This window comes from Mytilus californianus, unplaced genomic scaffold (assembly GCF_021869535.1).
Source record: "Mytilus californianus isolate M0D057914Y unplaced genomic scaffold, xbMytCali1.0.p SCAF_12, whole genome shotgun sequence".
In the NCBI taxonomy this organism is placed as follows: Eukaryota; Metazoa; Mollusca; class Bivalvia; order Mytilida; family Mytilidae; genus Mytilus; species Mytilus californianus.
Window position 1 is genome coordinate 34,932,989 of NW_026262604.1, and position 19,474 is coordinate 34,952,462.

The following is a 19,474-nucleotide window of genomic DNA, read 5'->3' on the forward strand; positions in this document are numbered from 1 at the left end:
TAACCAATCTAAGGAATTCGAACAAAATTTCGACTTCCCTTGGAACGATCTTTTCGGACATGGTTCTTAGGGTGCGCTCTGTTGGACAGTTCAGAACATGTTCCATCGATTCCAGATTCCATGACGAACCGAACAAATTGGAACCGGAAGAGCTAAATTCAATATGGAGGTTGGCATCGTAACATTTTTGACTCTCTCAGAAGACGAATAAAGAAATTGAAGACGACAACATTGATTATCTTAAAGCATCTTTTGGTGTCCCGGCTCGTAAACTTTCAATAAAATTTTCCAGCATTGTCGCGTTTTGGTCGGACACTTGTATATATGTTTATATTTTATTCATTACACTCTAACTGTTTATATTTTATTTATTACACTCTAACTGTATATCATTTAATTCTTCTCTGTTTGTGTAATTTTCGTTTTTCAATTTTCCGTAATTCCCATCCCCCCTCCCCCCTCAGAAGAGTTATTTAATTCTGAATGGAAAAATAATGTGAATGAGTTATGAATAATAAAAAAATAATTAAATATTCTTTATTTTATAGTTTTTCTTTATTTTCAATTCTGTAAAGAGAACGAGAGAGAGTAAAAAAGGGAAAATGGGAATAGATCTACTAATTTGATTTGCAACCGCTCGACTGAGCAGTTTGATTTATATTAACAATTCTGTACAATAAACGTTTTTACAATTCACATATGTACAAATGCATTTTTTATCAAACAAATATATATATGTTACGTTGGAAAGTCAGTAGCCAACCTGTTTCTCTTGACAATCACTTTCAAAACATAAAGCGATTCACCATCAAAACATAAAGCGATTCACCATCATAAGAGTACCCAATTTTAGTCGGGTACGCTTTGAGGCACACTTTTTTTTGAAGTTTTGCAGTATGAAAAACTTGGATGCGCTACAGGCTCGTCCAAAAACTTTTTAACCAATCTAAGGAATTCGAACAAAATTTCGACTTCCCTTGGAACGATCTTTTCGGACATGGTTCTTAGGGTGCGCTCTGTTGGACAGTTCAGAACATGTTCCATCGATTCCAGATTCCATGACGAACCGAACGGATTGGAACCGGAAGAGCTAAATTCAATATGGAGGTTGGCATCGTAACATTTTTGACTCTCTCAGAAGACGAATAAAGAAATTGAAGACGACAACATTGATTATCTTAAAGCATCTTTTGGTGTCCCGGCTCGTAAACTTTCAATAGATTTTTCCAGCATTGTCGCGTTTTGGTCGGGCACTTGTATATATGTTTATATTTTATTTATTACACTCTAACTGTATAACATTTAATTCTTCTCTGTTTGTGTAATTCTCGTTTGTCAATTTTCCGTAATTCCCATCCCCCCTCCCCCCTCAGGAGAGTTATTTAATTCTGAATGGAAAAATAATGTGAATGAGTTATGAATAATAAAAAAATAATTAAACATTCTTTATTTTAAAGTTTTTCTTTATTTTCAATTCTGTAAAGAGAGAGAGAGTAAAGAAGGGAAAATGGGAATAGATCTACTAATTTGATTTGCAACCGCTCGACTGAGCAGTTTGATTTATATTTACAATTCTGTACAATAAACGTTTTTACAATTCACATATGTACAAATGCATTTTTATCAAACAAATATATACATGTTACGTTGGAAAGGCAGTAGCCAGCCTGTTTCTCTTGACAATCACATTCAAAACATAAAGCGATTCACCATCAGAAGAGTACCCAATTTTAGTCGGGTACGCTTTGAGGCACACTTTTTGGGAAGTTTTGCAGTATGAAAAACTTGGATGCGCTACATGCTCGTCCAAAACATTTTTTTAACCAATCTAAGGAATTCGAACAAAATTTCGACTTCCCTTGGAACGATCTTTTCGGACATGGTTCTTAGGGTGCGCTTTGTTGGACAGTTCAGACACATGTTCCATCGATTCCAGATTCCATGACGAACCGAACGGATTGGAACCGGAAGAACTTAATTCAATATGGAGGTTGGCATCGTAACATTTTTGACTCTCTCAGAAGACGAATAAAGAAATTGAAGACGACAACATTGATTATCTTAAAGCATCTTTTGGTGTCCCGGCTCGTAAACTTTCAATATTTTTTTCCAGCATTGTCGCGTTTTGGTCGGGCACTTGTATATATGTTTATATTTTATTTATTACACTCTAACTGTATAACATTTAATTCTTCTCTATTTGTGTAATTCTCGTTTGTCAAGTTTCCGTAATTCCCATCCCCCTCCCCCCTCAGGAGAGTTATTTAATTCTGAATGGAAAAATAATGTGATTGAGTTATGAATAATAAAAAAAATAATTAAACGTTCTTTATTTTATAGTTTTTCTTTATTTTCAATTCTGTAAAGAGAGAGAGAGTAAAGAAGGGAAAATGGGAATAGATCTACTAATTTGATTTGCAACCGCTCGACTGAGCAGTTTGATTTATATTTACAATTCTGTACAATAAACGTTTTTACAATTCACATATGTACAAATGCATTTTTATCAAACAAATATATACATGTTACGTTGGAAAGGCAGTAGCCAGCCTGTTTCTCTTGACAATCACATTCAAAACATAAAGCGATTCACCATCAGAAGAGTACCCAATTTTAGTCGGGTACGCTTTGAGGCACACTTTTTGGGAAGTTTTGCAGTATGAAAAACTTGGATGCGCTACATGCTCGTCCAAAACATTTTTTTAACCAATCTAAGGAATTCGAACAAAATTTCGACTTCCCTTGGAACGATCTTTTCGGACATGGTTCTTAGGGTGCGCTTTGTTGGACAGTTCAGACACATGTTCCATCGATTCCAGATTCCATGACGAACCGAACGGATTGGAACCGGAAGAACTTAATTCAATATGGAGGTTGGCATCGTAACATTTTTGACTCTCTCAGAAGACGAATAAAGAAATTGAAGACGACAACATTGATTATCTTAAAGCATCTTTTGGTGTCCCGGCTCGTAAACTTTCAATATTTTTTTCCAGCATTGTCGCGTTTTGGTCGGGCACTTGTATATATGTTTATATTTTATTTATTACACTCTAACTGTATAACATTTAATTCTTCTCTATTTGTGTAATTCTCGTTTGTCAAGTTTCCGTAATTCCCATCCCCCTCCCCCCTCAGGAGAGTTATTTAATTCTGAATGGAAAAATAATGTGATTGAGTTATGAATAATAAAAAAAATAATTAAACGTTCTTTATTTTATAGTTTTTCTTTATTTTCAATTCTGTAAAGAGAGAGAGAGTAAAGAAGGGAAAATGGGAATAGATCTACTAATTTGATTTGCAACCGCTCGACTGAGCAGTTTGATTTATATTTACAATTCTGTACAATAAACGTTTTTACAATTCACATATGTACAAATGCATTTTTATCAAACAAATATATACATGTTACGTTGGAAAGACAGTAGCCAGCCTGTTTCTCTTGACAATCACATTCAAAACATAAAGCGGTTCACCATCAGAAGAGTACCCAATTTTAGTTGGGTACGCTTTGAGGCACACTTTTTTTGAAGTTTTGCAGTATGAAAAACTTGGATGCGCTACATGCTCGTCCAAAACATTTTTTTAACCAATCTAAGGAATTCGAACAAAATTTCGACTTCCCTTGGAACGATCTTTTCGGACATGGTTCTTAGGGTGCGCTCTGTTGGACAGTTCAGAACATGTTCCATCGATTCCAGATTCCATGACGAACCGAACGGATTGGAACCGGAAGAGCTAAATTCAATATGGAGGTTGGCATCGTAACATTTTTGACTCTCTCAGAAGACGAATAAAGAAATTGAAGACGACAACATTGATTATCTTAAAGCATCTTTTGGTGTCCCGGCTCGTAAACTTTCAATAAAATTTTCCGGCATTGTCGCGTTTTGGTCGGACACTTGTATATATGTTTATATTTTATTTATTACACTCTAACTGTATAACATTTAATTCTTCTCTGTTTGTGTAATTCTCGTTTTTCAATTTTCCGTAATTCCCATCCCCCCTCCTCCCTCAGGAGAGTTATTTAATTCTGAATGGAAAAATAATGTGAATGAGTTATGAATAATAAAAAAATAAATAAATATTCTTTATTTTATAGTTTTTCTTTATTTTCAATTCTGTAAAGAGAACGAGAGAGAGTAAAAAAGAATAAATGGGAATAGATCTACTAATTTGATTTGCAACCGCTCGACTGAGCAGTTTGATTTATATTAACAATTCTGTACAATAAACGTTTTTACAATTCACATATGTACAAATGCATTTTTTATCAAACAAATATATATATGTTACGTTGGAAAGTCAGTAGCCAGCCTGTTTCTCTTGACAATCACATTCAAAACATAAAGCGATTCACCATCAGAAGAGTACCCAATTTTAGTCGGGTACGCTTTGAGGCACACTTTTTTGGAAGTTTTGCAGTATGAAAAACTTGGATGCGCTACATGCTCGTCCAAAATTTTTTTTTAACCAATCTAAGGAATTCGAACAAAATTTCGACTTCCCTTGGAACGATCTTTTCGGACATGGTTCTTAGGGTGCGCTTTGTTGGACAGTTCAGACACATGTTCCATCGATTCCAGATTCCATGACGAACCGAACGGATTGGAACCGGAAGAGCTAAATTCAATATGGAGGTTGGCATCGTAACATTTTTGACTCTCTCAGAAGACGAATAAAGAAATTGAAGACGACAACATTGATTATCTTAAAGCATCTTTTGGTGTCCCGGCTCGTAAACTTTCAATGTTTTTTTCCAGCATTGTCGCGTTTTGGTCGGGCACTTATATATATGTTTATATTTTATTGATTACACTCTAACTGTATAACATTTAATTCTTCTCTATTTGTGTAATTCTCGTTTGTCAATTTTCCGTAATTCCTATCCCCCTTCCCCCCTCAGGAGAGTTATTTAATTCTGAATGGAAAAATAATGTGAATGAGTTATGAATAATAAAAAAAATAATTAAATATTCTTTATTTTATAGTTTTTCTTTATTTTCAATTCTGTAAAGAGAGAGAGAGTAAAGAAGGGAAAATGGGAATAGATCTACTAATTTGATTTGCAACCGCTCGACTGAGCAGTTTGATTTATATTTACAATTCTGTACAATAAACGTTTTTACAATTCACATATGTACAAATGCATTTTTATCAAACAAATATATACATGTTACGTTGGAAAGACAGTAGCCAGCCTGTTTCTCTTGACAATCACATTCAAAACATAAAGCGGTTCACCATCAGAAGAGTACCCAATTTTAGTTGGGTACGCTTTGAGGCACACTTTTTTTGAAGTTTTGCAGTATGAAAAACTTGGATGCGCTACATGCTCGTCCAAAACATTTTTTTAACCAATCTAAGGAATTCGAACAAAATTTCGACTTCCCTTGGAACGATCTTTTCGGACATGGTTCTTAGGGTGCGCTCTGTTGGACAGTTCAGAACATGTTCCATCGATTCCAGATTCCATGACGAACCGAACGAATTGGAACCGGAAGAGCTAAATTCAATATGGAGGTTGGCATCGTAACATTTTTGACTCTCTCAGAAGACGAATAAAGAAATTGAAGACGACAACATTGATTATCTTAAAGCATCTTTTGGTGTCCCGGCTCGTAAACTTTCAATAAAATTTTCCGGCATTGTCGCGTTTTGGTCGGACACTTGTATATATGTTTATATTTTATTTATTACACTCTAACTGTATAACATTTAATTCTTCTCTGTGTAATTCTCGTTTTTCAATTTTCCGTAATTCCCATCCCCCCTCCTCCCTCAGGAGAGTTATTTAATTCTGAATGGAAAAATAATGTGAATGAGTTATGAATAATAAAAAAAATAATTAAATATTCTTTATTTTATAGTTTTTCTTTATTTTCAATTCTGTAAAGAGAACGAGAGAGAGTAAAAAAGAATAAATGGGAATAGATCTACTAATTTGATTTGCAACCGCTCGACTGAGCAGTTTGATTTATATTAACAATTCTGTACAATAAACGTTTTTACAATTCACATATGTACAAATGCATTTTTTATCAAACAAATATATATATGTTACGTTGGAAAGTCAGTAGCCAGCCTGTTTCTCTTGACAATCACATTCAAAACATAAAGCGATTCACCATCAGAAGAGTACCCAATTTTAGTCGGGTACGCTTTGAGGCACACTTTTTTGGAAGTTTTGCAGTATGAAAAACTTGGATGCGCTACATGCTCGTCCAAAATTTTTTTTTAACCAATCTAAGGAATTCGAACAAAATTTCGACTTCCCTTGGAACGATCTTTTCGGACATGGTTCTTAGGGTGCGCTTTGTTGGACAGTTCAGACACATGTTCCATCGATTCCAGATTCCATGACGAACCGAACGGATTGGAACCGGAAGAGCTAAATTCAATATGGAGGTTGGCATCGTAACATTTTTGACTCTCTCAGAAGACGAATAAAGAAATTGAAGACGACAACATTGATTATCTTAAAGCATCTTTTGGTGTCCCGGCTCGTAAACTTTCAATGTTTTTTTCCAGCATTGTCGCGTTTTGGTCGGGCACTTATATATATGTTTATATTTTATTGATTACACTCTAACTGTATAACATTTAATTCTTCTCTATTTGTGTAATTCTCGTTTGTCAATTTTCCGTAATTCCTATCCCCCTTCCCCCCTCAGGAGAGTTATTTAATTCTGAATGGAAAAATAATGTGAATGAGTTATGAATAATAAAAAAAATAATTAAATATTCTTTATTTTATAGTTTTTCTTTATTTTCAATTCTGTTAAGAGAACGAGAGAGAGTAAAAAAGGGAAAATGGGAATAGATCTACTAATTTGATTTGCAACCGCTCGACTGAGCAGTTTGATTTATATTAACAATTCTGTACAATAAACGTTTTTACAATTCACATATGTACAAATGCATTTTTTATCAAACAAATATATATGTGTTACGTTGGAAAGTCAGTAGCCAACCTGTTTCTCTTGACAATCACATTCAAAACATAAAGCGATTCACCATCATAAGAGTACCCAATTTTAGTCGGGTACGCTTTGAGGCACACTTTTTTTTGAAGTTTTGCAGTATGAAAAACTTGGATGCGCTACAGGCTCGTCCAAAAACTTTTTAACCAATCTAAGGAATTCGAACAAAATTTCGACTTCCCTTGGAACGATCTTTTCGGACATGGTTCTTAGGGTGCGCTTTGTTGGACAGTTCAGAACATGTTCCATCGATTCCAGATTCCATGACGAACAGAACGGATTGGAACCGGAAGAGCTAAATTCAATATGGAGGTTGGCATCGTAACATTTTTGACTCTCTCAGAAGACGAATAAAGAAATTGAAGACGACACCAGTGATTATCTTAAAGCATCTTTTGGTGTCCCGGCTCGTAAACTTTCAATAAATTTTTCCAGCATTGTCGCGTTTTGGTCGGGCACTTGTATATATGTTTATATTTTATTTATTACACTCTAACTGTATAACATTTAATTCTTCTCTGTTTGTGTAATTCTCGTTTGTCAATTTTCCGTTCTTCCCATCCCCCTTCCCCCCTCAGGAGAGTTATTTAATTCTGAATGGAAAAATAATGTGAATGAGTTATGAATAATAAAAAAAATAATTAAACATTCTTTATTTTATAGTTTTTCTTTATTTTCAATTCTGTAAAGAGAGAGAGAGTAAAGAAGGGAAAATGGGAATAGATCTACTAATTTGATTTGCAACCGCTCGACTGAGCAGTTTGATTTATATTTACAATTCTGTACAATAAACGTTTTTACAATTCACATATGTACAAATGCATTTTTATCAAACAAATATATACATGTTACGTTGGAAAGTCAGTAGCCTGCCTGTTTCTCTTGACAATCACATTCAAAACATAAAGCGATTCACCATCAGAAGAGTACCCAATTTTAGTCGGGTACGCTTTGAGGCACACTTTTTGGGAAGTTTTGCAGTATGAAAAACTTGGATGCGCTACATGCTCGTCCAAAAAATTTTTTTAACCAATCTAAGGAATTCGAACAAAATTTCGACTTCCCTTGGAACGATCTTTTCGGACATGGTTCTTAGGGTGCGCTCTGTTGGACAGTTCAGAACATGTTCCATCGATTCCAGATTCCATGACGAACCGAACGGATTGGAACCGGAAGAGCTAAATTCAATATGGAGGTTGGCATCGTTACATTTTTGACTCTCTCAGAAGACGAATAAAGAAATTTAAGACGACAACATTGATTATCTTAAAGCATCTTTTGGTGTCCCGGCTCGTAAACTTTCAATAAATTTTTCCAGCATTGTCGCGTTTTGGTCGGGCACTTGTATATATGTTTATATTTTATTTATTACACTCTAACTGTATAACATTTAATTCTTCTCTATTTGTCCCCCGGTGGATCGCTATCCTTGCCGTGGTCGGGGGGCTTGCGTGTCTCAGTGACTCCAAGAGCTATGCCAGTTGGAGCTTCGTCTCCTGGTAGGGTTACCCATGCTGGACAGGTCGAAGGGTAGAGACCAGACTAAAGTGATCCGAACATCGTACGAGTTGCCCGATGTTTTGAATAAAATAGGCTCTCCAACCCGTTGGCCGTGGGTTGCTACCCGTGTCGGTGGTTGACGAGATCCTTGCGGATGAGGGCTGTAGTCAGACTCCTTACGGTCAGAAAATACCCGGACGGACGAGACTATAGTTCAATAAGCTGCTTTGGCTTTGATATCATCTAAACGGGAGGTCGGATGGACCCGGTTCGATCAATCGGCTGGTCATGTCGAGCCCTTCAGTTAATCCTCAACAATAAGCTTTCTTGTAACAATTTTCATTATTTACACATGTATTTAAATTAAGCTATTTATATTTCGGATAACTGAAGAAGGCGATGGCTCATGGGTCAATTAAGTGGTACGCTTTCTATTTCGCTTGATGGATACGCTCTGCTTGAGTATACTATTCTTGGAACATCTGGTGCTTTCCGCAGTGGATCTTGGGTGCTAATTTTGGGGACAGGCTGCATTATACTTGCAGCTTGCTTTCAGCATTAGCGCTTGACCCCGGCTCGCCACGGAAACACAGCATCGCCCTTGTAGGCACTCCGAGGTGGGTGGATGACAAAGATAGTGAATCTTTCTCCTTTCATATGGCAAACAAAAACCAAACTTCTCAATTAGCTTCAACAAAAAAAAGAAAATGTGATGACTCTGCGCCCTGTCAGGAAGATGATAGTTGGCCCCGATTTATTGTAATAAAAGGAACAGATGAAAAACCAGTTTCAAAAATATCTCCTTTTGTAATTCATAAACAAATTCAAAGCATTGCTGGTACAGTTAAAAAAGTTTCAAAAATGAGATCAGGGAATTTGTTGGTTGAATGTTCCAACAAAAGTCAATCAACAAATTTGCTGACCATGACAAAAATTACAGACTTTTCTGTTTCTGTCTCTCCTCACAATAGTTTGAACAGTTGCAAAGGAATCATTCGAGACAGAAGTCAATATCTGGGTGATCTTACCGTGGAAGAAATTAGTGATGAATTAACAAACCAAGGTGTATCTGATGTTGTTAGATTTCAAATAAAAAAGAATGGAAATATAACCAAATTAAATACATATCTTTTGACCTTTAAAACTCCAACTCCTCCCTCATCTATTACTTTAGGTTGCTTCGGAATCAGAGTTGACAGATTCATCCCTAACCCAATTCGATGCTTCACCTGTCAAAAGTTTGGTCATGGAACCAAACAATGTCGTGGTACGCAGAGATGTTTCAAGTGTTCTGGCGAAGGACACGAGGGAACAACCTGTAGCTCTGAATCTTCAAAATGCGTAAACTGTGGTGAATCCCATTTTTCATCATCTAGGGACTGCCCTGTTTACCTGAAAGAAAAAAATATTATTAAAATAAAAACAGAACGAAACATCAGTTACCCAGAAGCTAAACAGATAGCTTCTGTTTCGAGTGATCCTCTAGTTTCGAACAAACCATCGTACGCCAGCAAAGTTGGCCGCTCATTCAGTCATGAGAATACACAAACTCGCATGACGTGGCCAATTGATGCTGAAACTTTTACAATGTTGCCTGTTCAATTAGAAACTTCCGATAAATTAATTATTCCAAGAAAATCAAAGCCTTCTAAAACCAGTACTCAATCAACTCAATCTTCCTTACAGAGCTCAATGTTATCATCTAAAAAAAATGAAAAAAAGAAATCAGATAAAAAAGATGCAGTTAAATCAGACAGTTGGGGCGGTGAATCTGTCTGGGATCTTCCCAATGACATAGATGATTCTTCCATCTCAAATAGTCTTCCTTCATCTGCATCTAAAAAGTTATCTTCTACACCCAGTACAAAGTCTACTAGAGCCCCGTCTCCTCTTCGTTCTCCAGAAAAGAAGGATGTCCAAAAGAAGCCAGTAAATACATCCTCTCAGAAGTCTTCTGATTCGAGGTCGCGGGGTAGGGGTCGAGGCGGAGTAAAACCAGCTGCGCATGGTCCTGGAGATCGACGACTCTCCTCACACAACAGATTTTCAACACTTAACGACGAATCAGAAATGGAAATCGAAAGTGTTCCGCCACCCGAAAGATTACAATCTCAGGGTGAGCGAAATAAGAATGCTGGCAAACTCGATAGCATTCGCCCGTCTACTAACAAAACATGACTAATATCATCCAATGGAATTGCCGAGGTCTTAAAATAAATCTTCTCGAGTTAACGCTTCTAGTTCAGTCTTTTTTACCTACTGCATTTTGTCTTCAAGAAATTCATTTAAAAGAAAGTGACAATGTATCTTTAAAAGGATACAACATGTATAGCACATTTTCTAAGGTAGATGAACGTGCTGCAGGCGGATCATCCATTTTTGTGAAGGACAACGTCATTCATAGCACAGTCCAACTCACCACGGATCTGCAGGCAGTTGCAATTCGTTTATCATTAGATAAAACAATTACTTTATGTTCTATATATATTCCACCCAATTCAATTATCGATAAAGCTAAACTCAAAAACCTCACTGATCAATTACCCTCACCATTTATACTTATGGGCGACTTCAATGCACACAACCCCTTGTGGGGAAGCAAGTCTCATAATATCAAAGGTAAGATCATTGAGGACGTTGTCTCTCAAGAAGGATTATGCATTTTTAATGATGGATCTAATACTTATCTTCATCCTGGAAACGGGTCTTATTCTGCTATTGATATCACTATTTGCGATCCCTCTCTTCTTCTGGATTATTCATGGCGTGTTCATGATGATCTATGTGGAAGTGATCACTTTCCAATAGTACTTGAACATCTTTTTACTTCTGCCCAACAGAGAGTTCCACGTTGGAAACTTGACAAGGCGGACTGGTCCTTGTTTGAGAATCTCTGTCAAGCGGAACTTCAGTCAAAGATGTTTGAGACTGTACTAGATCCAATTTTAACTTTTAATACAGTTTTAACGTCAATTGCTGACAGAACTATTCCTAAGACCTCGGCAAATCCGAAACATCCCAGCAAACCATGGTTTGATGATGCTTGTGATCAAGCAATAGGTGACCGTAAAAAATCTGAAAGACGGTTCAATCAACAACCAACGACGGAAAACTTGAGTAATTTCCGTGTTTTTCGCGCTAAGGCACGGCGGACTTGCAGGCAAGCACGACGAACGTCTTGGAAGAAATTTGTCTCGGAGATAACATCTCGCACTCCGATGACAAAAGTATGGAACATGATACAAAAGATAAAAGGTAAAAATTCTAAAGCCACAGTTAAACATTTAAAAAATGGCAATGATTTATTAACATCTGAAAAGGATATTGCCAACAAGCTTGGTGAAACTTTTGCGAAATCTTCTTCTTCTAACAACTACAGGGAAGATTTTAAAAAAGTTAAAACACAAAAAGAAAAAATTAAATTAAACTTTAAATCAAAAAATGGTGAAAATTATAATAAACTCTTTTCTCTTGAAGAACTTAAAACATCTCTGTCAAAAGCCCATGATACAGCTTGTGGGCCTGATAATATTCACTACCAACTGTTAAAACACTTGCCAGATTCCTCGCTGGAAGCTCTTTTGCAGCTTATGAATAACATCTGGGAATCTGGTGATTTACCATCAATCTGGAAGCTTGCAACCGTCGTGCCTATTCCAAAACCAAGTAAAGATCACACGGATCCTATTAATTATCGGCCAATTGCTCTTACCAGTTGTGTCTGTAAAACACTAGAACGGATGGTCAATGATCGCCTTGTTTGGTTCCTGGAATCCAATGGGCTTTTAGCCAATATCCAGTGTGGATTCCGCCAAGGTCGCAGTACTCTTGACCATCTTGTTCGATTCGAATCATTTGTCCGTAATGGTTTTGTGAAAAATGAACATGTAGTGTCGGTCTTTTTCGATCTAGAAAAAGCCTATGATACTGCATGGAAGTATGGTATTTTAAAAGATCTCTTTGATATGGGGTTGAAAGGCAATATGCCAAATTTTATTTCGAATTTTCTATCTAACAGACAATTTAATGTTAGAGTAAATTCAACCATGTCTGATCTGTATGATCAAGAGATGGGTGTCCCTCAGGGCAGTATTTTATCTGTTACATTATTTAGTCTTAAAATCAACAGCCTTGTTGAAGTTTTAAAAAGTAATATTGAAGGTTCATTGTATGTTGATGACTTTTTAATATGTTATAGAGGCAAAAATATGAATAACATAGAAAGACAATTACAGTTATGTCTTGGAAGAATTGAAAAATGGGCCTCGGAAAATGGGTTTAAATTTTCCACTTCAAAAACGGTCGGGATGCATTTTTGTAACAAAAGGCAATTGCATCTTGATCCAGAACTCACTTTGTACGGCAACCCAATTAAAATGGTTGATGAAACCAAATTTCTTGGGTTAATTTTCGATAAAAAGTTAACCTTTCTACCCCATATCAAAATGTTAAAATCGAAATGTTTAAAAGCATTAGATATTTTAAAAGTTGTCGGCAGCACCGACTGGGGTGCTGATCGCAACATTTTACTTAATTTATATAGATCTCTAGTTAGATCTAAACTAGATTATGGCTCTATAGTGTATGGCTCTGCAAGGAAGTCCTACATACAGATTCTCGATGCTGTGCATCATCAGGGTTTGCGTCTCTGTCTTGGCGCATTTAAAACCTCACCAGTTGAGAGTCTGTATGTAGAGGCTGATGAGCACTCACTCTCTAACAGACGTTTGAAGCTTGGACTTCAATATGCTGTCAAACTAAAAGCCTACTCAGATAATCCTGCCTACAGCTGTGTTTTTAATCCAATTTATGAAGATATTTTTGCAAAACATGAAAATAAAATCCCTCCGTTAGGTATACGTTTAAAATCACATTTAGCTTCTTTTGATTTAAAATCTGTTGCTCAAGTTGAAACTTGCAAATGTCCTCCATGGGAACTTCCCAAACCAAAAATGATATTTGATCTCCGTGAACACAATAAAAATAAAACAAATCCTCTTTTAATTCAGCAACACTATGCTGAAATCAAAGCCAATTATTCAGATTTTTCAACTGTCTATACTGATGGATCAAAAGATGGTGACAGAGTTGCATCTGCTGCTGTCTTCAGGGACAGAGCTGCAACTCTCCGTTTGCCATCTGATGCATCGATCTTTACTGCTGAAGCAGAAGCAATAATTTTGGCTTTGAAATTTATTGCTTCTTCAGATAAATCCAAATTTATTATATGTTCTGATTCACTTTCATGCTTACAAGCAATACAAAATACTAAAATTAAAAACCCAACAATTCTCAAAATTTTATATGTAATGAGGAATTTAAAAATTCTTCTTAAAGAAATATTATTTCTATGGGTGCCGAGTCATGTTGGAATCCTTGGAAACACAGCTGTAGACCTTGAGGCAAAGAATGCCCTGGGTGACCCTTTATCTAACTGTGATATACCATATACCGATTTTAAATCTAATATTAGAGAATATGTTTTTAATATATTGAAAAATGAATGGAGTAAAAAAGATGGTAATAAATTACATGAAATTAAACCTAATTTATGTAAACCTTTCAATAATTTTATGTGCAGAAAAGATCAGTGTGTTATTTCTAGATGTCGTATTGGTCATACTAGAATAACACACGAATATCTTTTAAAAAATGAAGTAGAACCACAATGTATACCTTGTAACTGCAAGTATACTATTAAACATGTTTTAATCAATTGTATTGACTTTGCTGATATTCGGAAGAAGCATTTCAATGTCAATAATATGTATGATTTATTTAATAATATTCCATTTACAAATATTGTTTCATTCTTAAAAGAAATTGGAATATATTATAAAATATAAAAATGTTGTTATATTTAAAACGATTTTAATTTTTATCACGTTATCTTAGTGTTGATTTTTATTTGTAAATAATCAATTTGCTTTAGTCTAGAATTTTAGTTTATTGAAAGACCTTTTGTCTGATTTTAAAAATATACCTTAAATTGTTATAATATTCGAATTAGCTCTCGCCGCGATATAGCCTTTCTGTGCTAATGCGGCGTAAAGCAAACAACAATCAATCAATCAATCTTCTCTATTTGTGTAATTCTCGTTTGTCAAGTTTCCGAAATTCCCATCCCCCCTCCCCCTTCAGGAGAGTTATTTAATTCTGAATGGAAAAATAATGTGATTGAGTTATGAATAATAAAAAAAATAATTAAACATTCTTTATTTTATAGTTTTTCTTTATTTTCAATTCTGTAAAGAGAGAGAGAGTAAAGAATGGAAAATGGGAATAGATCTACTAATTTGATTTGCTACCGCTCAACTGAGCAGTTTGATTTATATTTACAATTCTGTACAATAAACGTTTTTACAATTCACATATGTACAAATGCATTTTTATCAAACAAATATATACAAGTTACGTTGGAAAGTCAGTAGCCAGCCTGTTTCTCTTGACAATCACATTCAAAACATAAAGCGGTTCACCATCAGAAGAGTACCCAATTTTAGTCGGGTACGCTTTGAGGCACACTTTTTTTGAAGTTTTGCAGTATGAAAAACTTGGATGAGCTACATGCTCGTCCAAAACATTTTTTTAACCAATCTAAGGAATTCGAACAAAATTTCCACTTCCCTTGGAACGATTTTTTCGGACATGGTTCTTAGGGTGCGCTTTGTTGGACAGTTCAGACACATGTTCCATCGATTCCAGATGCCCCCAAGGGTGACTGGGGAATAGAAGTATGGTCACCATTGGTCTTCCTCCGACCGGCAGTAAAACCCATGCTAAAGTGGGGCGTCCGTTTGGCTGTGCGGGATGTACAAATTTGCAGCCACGTCCGGTCAGAATGGGGACGTTAAATCCGATGCCTCGTGTAAAGAGAGTGCCACGCTCTTTGCACGTTAAGAACCCTTGCAACAACTCTTAGAGGGGTCCGTAGGTGACCTGTTGCAAGGCTAAATTTCTGTCCCTATCCAATATACCCTCATTTCCCGTGGCAGTCTAAATTTCTCCGACCATAATCCCTTAATCTTTTACAGAACCTACCTATTGTATTTATTGTGAACTTGTTCTCGTCCTGAATATGCATGAAATATTTGCCACTGGACGTTAAGCAACAAACAATCAATCAATCGATTCCAGATTCCATGACGAACCGAACGGATTGGAACCGGAAGAGCTTAATTCAATATGGAGGTTGACATCGTAACATTTTTGACTCTCAGAAAACGAATAAAGAAATTGAAGACAACAACATTGATTATCTTAAAGCATCTTTTGGTGTCCCGGCTCGTAAACTTTCAATAAATGTTTCCAGCATTGTCGCGTTTTGGTCGGGCACTTGTATATATGTTAATATTTAATGATTACACTTTAACTGTATAACATGTAAATCTTCTCTATTTGTGTAATTCTCGTTTGTCAATTTTCCGTAATTCCTATCCCCCTTCCCCCCTCAGGAGAGTTATTTAAATCTGAATGGAAAAATAATGTGAATGAGTTATGAATAATAATAAAAAATAATTAAATATTCTTTATTTTATAGTTTTTCTTTATTTTCAATTCTGTAAAGAGAACGAGAGAGAGAGTAAAACAGGGAAAATGGGAATAGATCTAATTTGATTTGCAACCGCTCGACTGAGCAGTTTGATTTATATTTACAATTCTGTACAATAAACGTTTTTACAATTCACATATGTACAAATGCATTTTTTATCAAACAAATATATATATATGTTACGTTGGAAAGTTAGTAGCCAACCTGTTTCTCTTGACAATCACTTTCAAAACATAAAGCGATTCACCATCAGAAGAGTACCCAATTTTAGTCGGGTACGCTTTGAGGCACACTTTTTTGAAGTTTTGCAGTATGAAAAACTTAGATGCGCTACAGTCTCGTCAAAAAACCTTTTAACCAATCTAAGGAATTCGAACAAAATTTCGACTTCCCTTGGAACGATCTTTTCGGACATGGTTCTTAGGATGCGCTCTATTGGACAGTTCAGACACATGTTTCATCGATTCCAGATTCCATCACGAACCGAACGGATTGGAACCGGAAGAGCTAAATTCAATATGGAGGTTGGCATCGTAACATGTTTGACTCTGTCAGAAGACGAGAATAAAGAAATTGAAGACAACAACATTGATTATCTTAAGAAACTTTTGGTGTCCCGGCTCGTAAACTTTCAATAATTTTTTCCAGCATTGTCGCGTTTTGGTCGAGCACTTGTATATATGTTTATATTTTATTTATTACACTCTAACTGTATAACATTTAATTCTTCTCTGTTTGTGTAATTCTCGTTTGTCAATTTTCCGTAATTCCCATCCCCCTTCCCCCCTCAGGAGAGTTATTTAATTCTGAATGGAAAAATAATGTAAATGAGTTATGAATAATAAAAAAAATAATTAAATATTCTTTATTTTATAGTTTTTCTTTATTTTCAATTCTGTAAAGAGAGAGAGAGTAAAGAATGGAAAATGGGAATAGATCTTCTAATTTGATTTGCAACCGCTCGACTGAGCACTTTGATTTATATTTACAATTCTGTACAATAAACGTTTTTACAATTCACATATGTACAAATGCATTTTTATCAAACAAATATATACATGTTACGTTGGAAAGTCAGTAGCCAACCTGTTTCTCTTGACAATCACTTTCAAAACATAAAGCGATTCACCATCAGAAGAGTACCCAATTTTAGTCGGGTACGCTTTGAGGCAGACTTTTTTTTTGAAGTTTTGCAGTATGTAAAACTTGGATGCGCTACAGGCTCGTCCAAAAACTTTTTAACCAATCTAAGGAATTCGAACAAAATTTCGACTTCCCTTGGAACAATCTTTTCGGACATGGTTCTTAGGGTACGCTCTGTTGGACAGTTCAGAACATGTTCCATCGATTCCAGATTCCATGACGAACCGAACGGATTTGAACCGGAAGAGCTAAATTCAATATGGAGGTTGGCATCGTAACATTTTTGACTCTCTCAGAAGACGAATAAAGAAATTGAAGACAACAACATTGATTATCTTAAAGCATCTTTTGGTGTCCCGGCTCGTAAACTTTCAATAAATTTTTCCAGCATTGTCGCGTTTTGGTCGAGCAATTGTATATATGTTAATATTTTATTGATTACACTCTAACTGTATAACATTTAATTCTTCTCTGTTTGTGTAATTCTCGTTTGTCAATTTTCCGTAATTCCCATCCCCCCTCAGGAGAGGTATTTAATTCTGAATGGAAAAATAATGTGAATGACTTATGAATAATAAAAAAAATAATTAAATATTCTTTATTTCATAGTTTTTCTTTATTTTCAATTCTGTAAAGAGAGAGAGAGTAAAGAAGGGAAAATGGAAATAAATCTACTAATTTGATTTGCAACCGCTCGACTGAGCACTTTGATTTATATTTACAATTCTGTACAATAAACGTTTTTACAATTCACATATGTACAAATGCATTTTTATCAAACAAATACATACATGTTACGTTGGAAAGTCAGTAGCCAGCCTGTTTCTCTTGACAATCACTTTCAAAACATAAAGCGATTCACCATCAGAAGAGTACCCAATTTTAGTCGGGTACGCTTTGAGGCACACTTTTTTGAAGTTTTGCCGTATGAAAAACTTGGATGCGCTGCAGCCTCGTCAAAAAACTTTTTAACCAATCTAAAGAATTCGAACAAAATTTCGACTTCCCTTGGAACGATCTTTTCGGACATGGTTCTTAGGGTGCGCTCTGTTGGACAGTTCAGACACATGTTCCATCGATTCCAGATTCCATGACGAACCGAACGAATTGGAACCGGAAGAGCTAAATTCAATATGGAGGTTGGCATCGTAACATTTTTGACTCGCTCAGAAAACGAATAAAGAAATTGAAGACGACAGCATTGATTATCTTAAAGCATCTTTTGGTGTCCCGGCTCGTAAACTTTCAATAAATTTTTCCAGCATTGTCGCGTTTTGGTCGGGCACTTGTATATATATTTATATTTTATTTATTACACTCTAACTGTATAACATTTAATTCTTCTCTGTTTGTGTAATTCTCGTTTGTCAATTTTCCGTTCTTCCCATCCCCCTTCTCCCCTCAGGAGAGTTATTTAATTCTGAATGAAAAAATAATGTGAATGAGTTATGAATAATAAAAAAAATAATTAAATATTCTTTATTTTATAGTTTTTCTTTATTTTCAATTCTGTAAAGAGAGAGAGTAAAGAAGGGAAAATGGGAATAGATCTATTTTTCTTTATTTTCAATTCTGTAAAGAGAGAGAGAGAGAGTAAAGAAGGGAAAATGGGAAAAGATCTACTAATTTGATTTACAACCGCTCGACTGAGCAGTTTGATTTATATTTACAATTCTGTACAATAAAGGTTTTTACAATTCACATATGTACAAATGCATTTTTATCAAACAAATATATACATGTTACGTTGGAAAGTCAGTATCCAACCTGTTTCTCTTGACAATCACTTTCAAAACATTAAGCGATTCACCATCAGAAGAGTACCCAATTTTAGTCGGGTACACTTTGAGGCACACTTTTTTTTGAAGTTTTGCAGTATGAAAAACTTGGATGCGCTACAGGCTCGTCTAAAAACTTTTTAACCAATCTAAGGAATTCGAACAAAATTTCGACTTCCGTTGGAACGATCTTTTCGGACATGGTTCTTAGGGTGCCCTCTGTTGGACACTTCAGAACATGTTCCATCGATTCCAGATTCCATGACGAACCGAACGGATTGGAACCGGAAGAGCTAAATTCAATATGGAGGTTGGCATCGTAACATTTTTGACTCTCTCAGAAGACGAATAAAGAAATTGAAGACAACAACATTGATTATCTTAAAGTATCTTTTGGTGTCCCGGCTCGTAAACTTTCAATAAATTTTTCCAGCATTGTCGCGTTTTGGTCGAGCACTTGTATATATGTTAATATTTTATTGATTACACTCTAACTGTATAACATTTAATTCTTC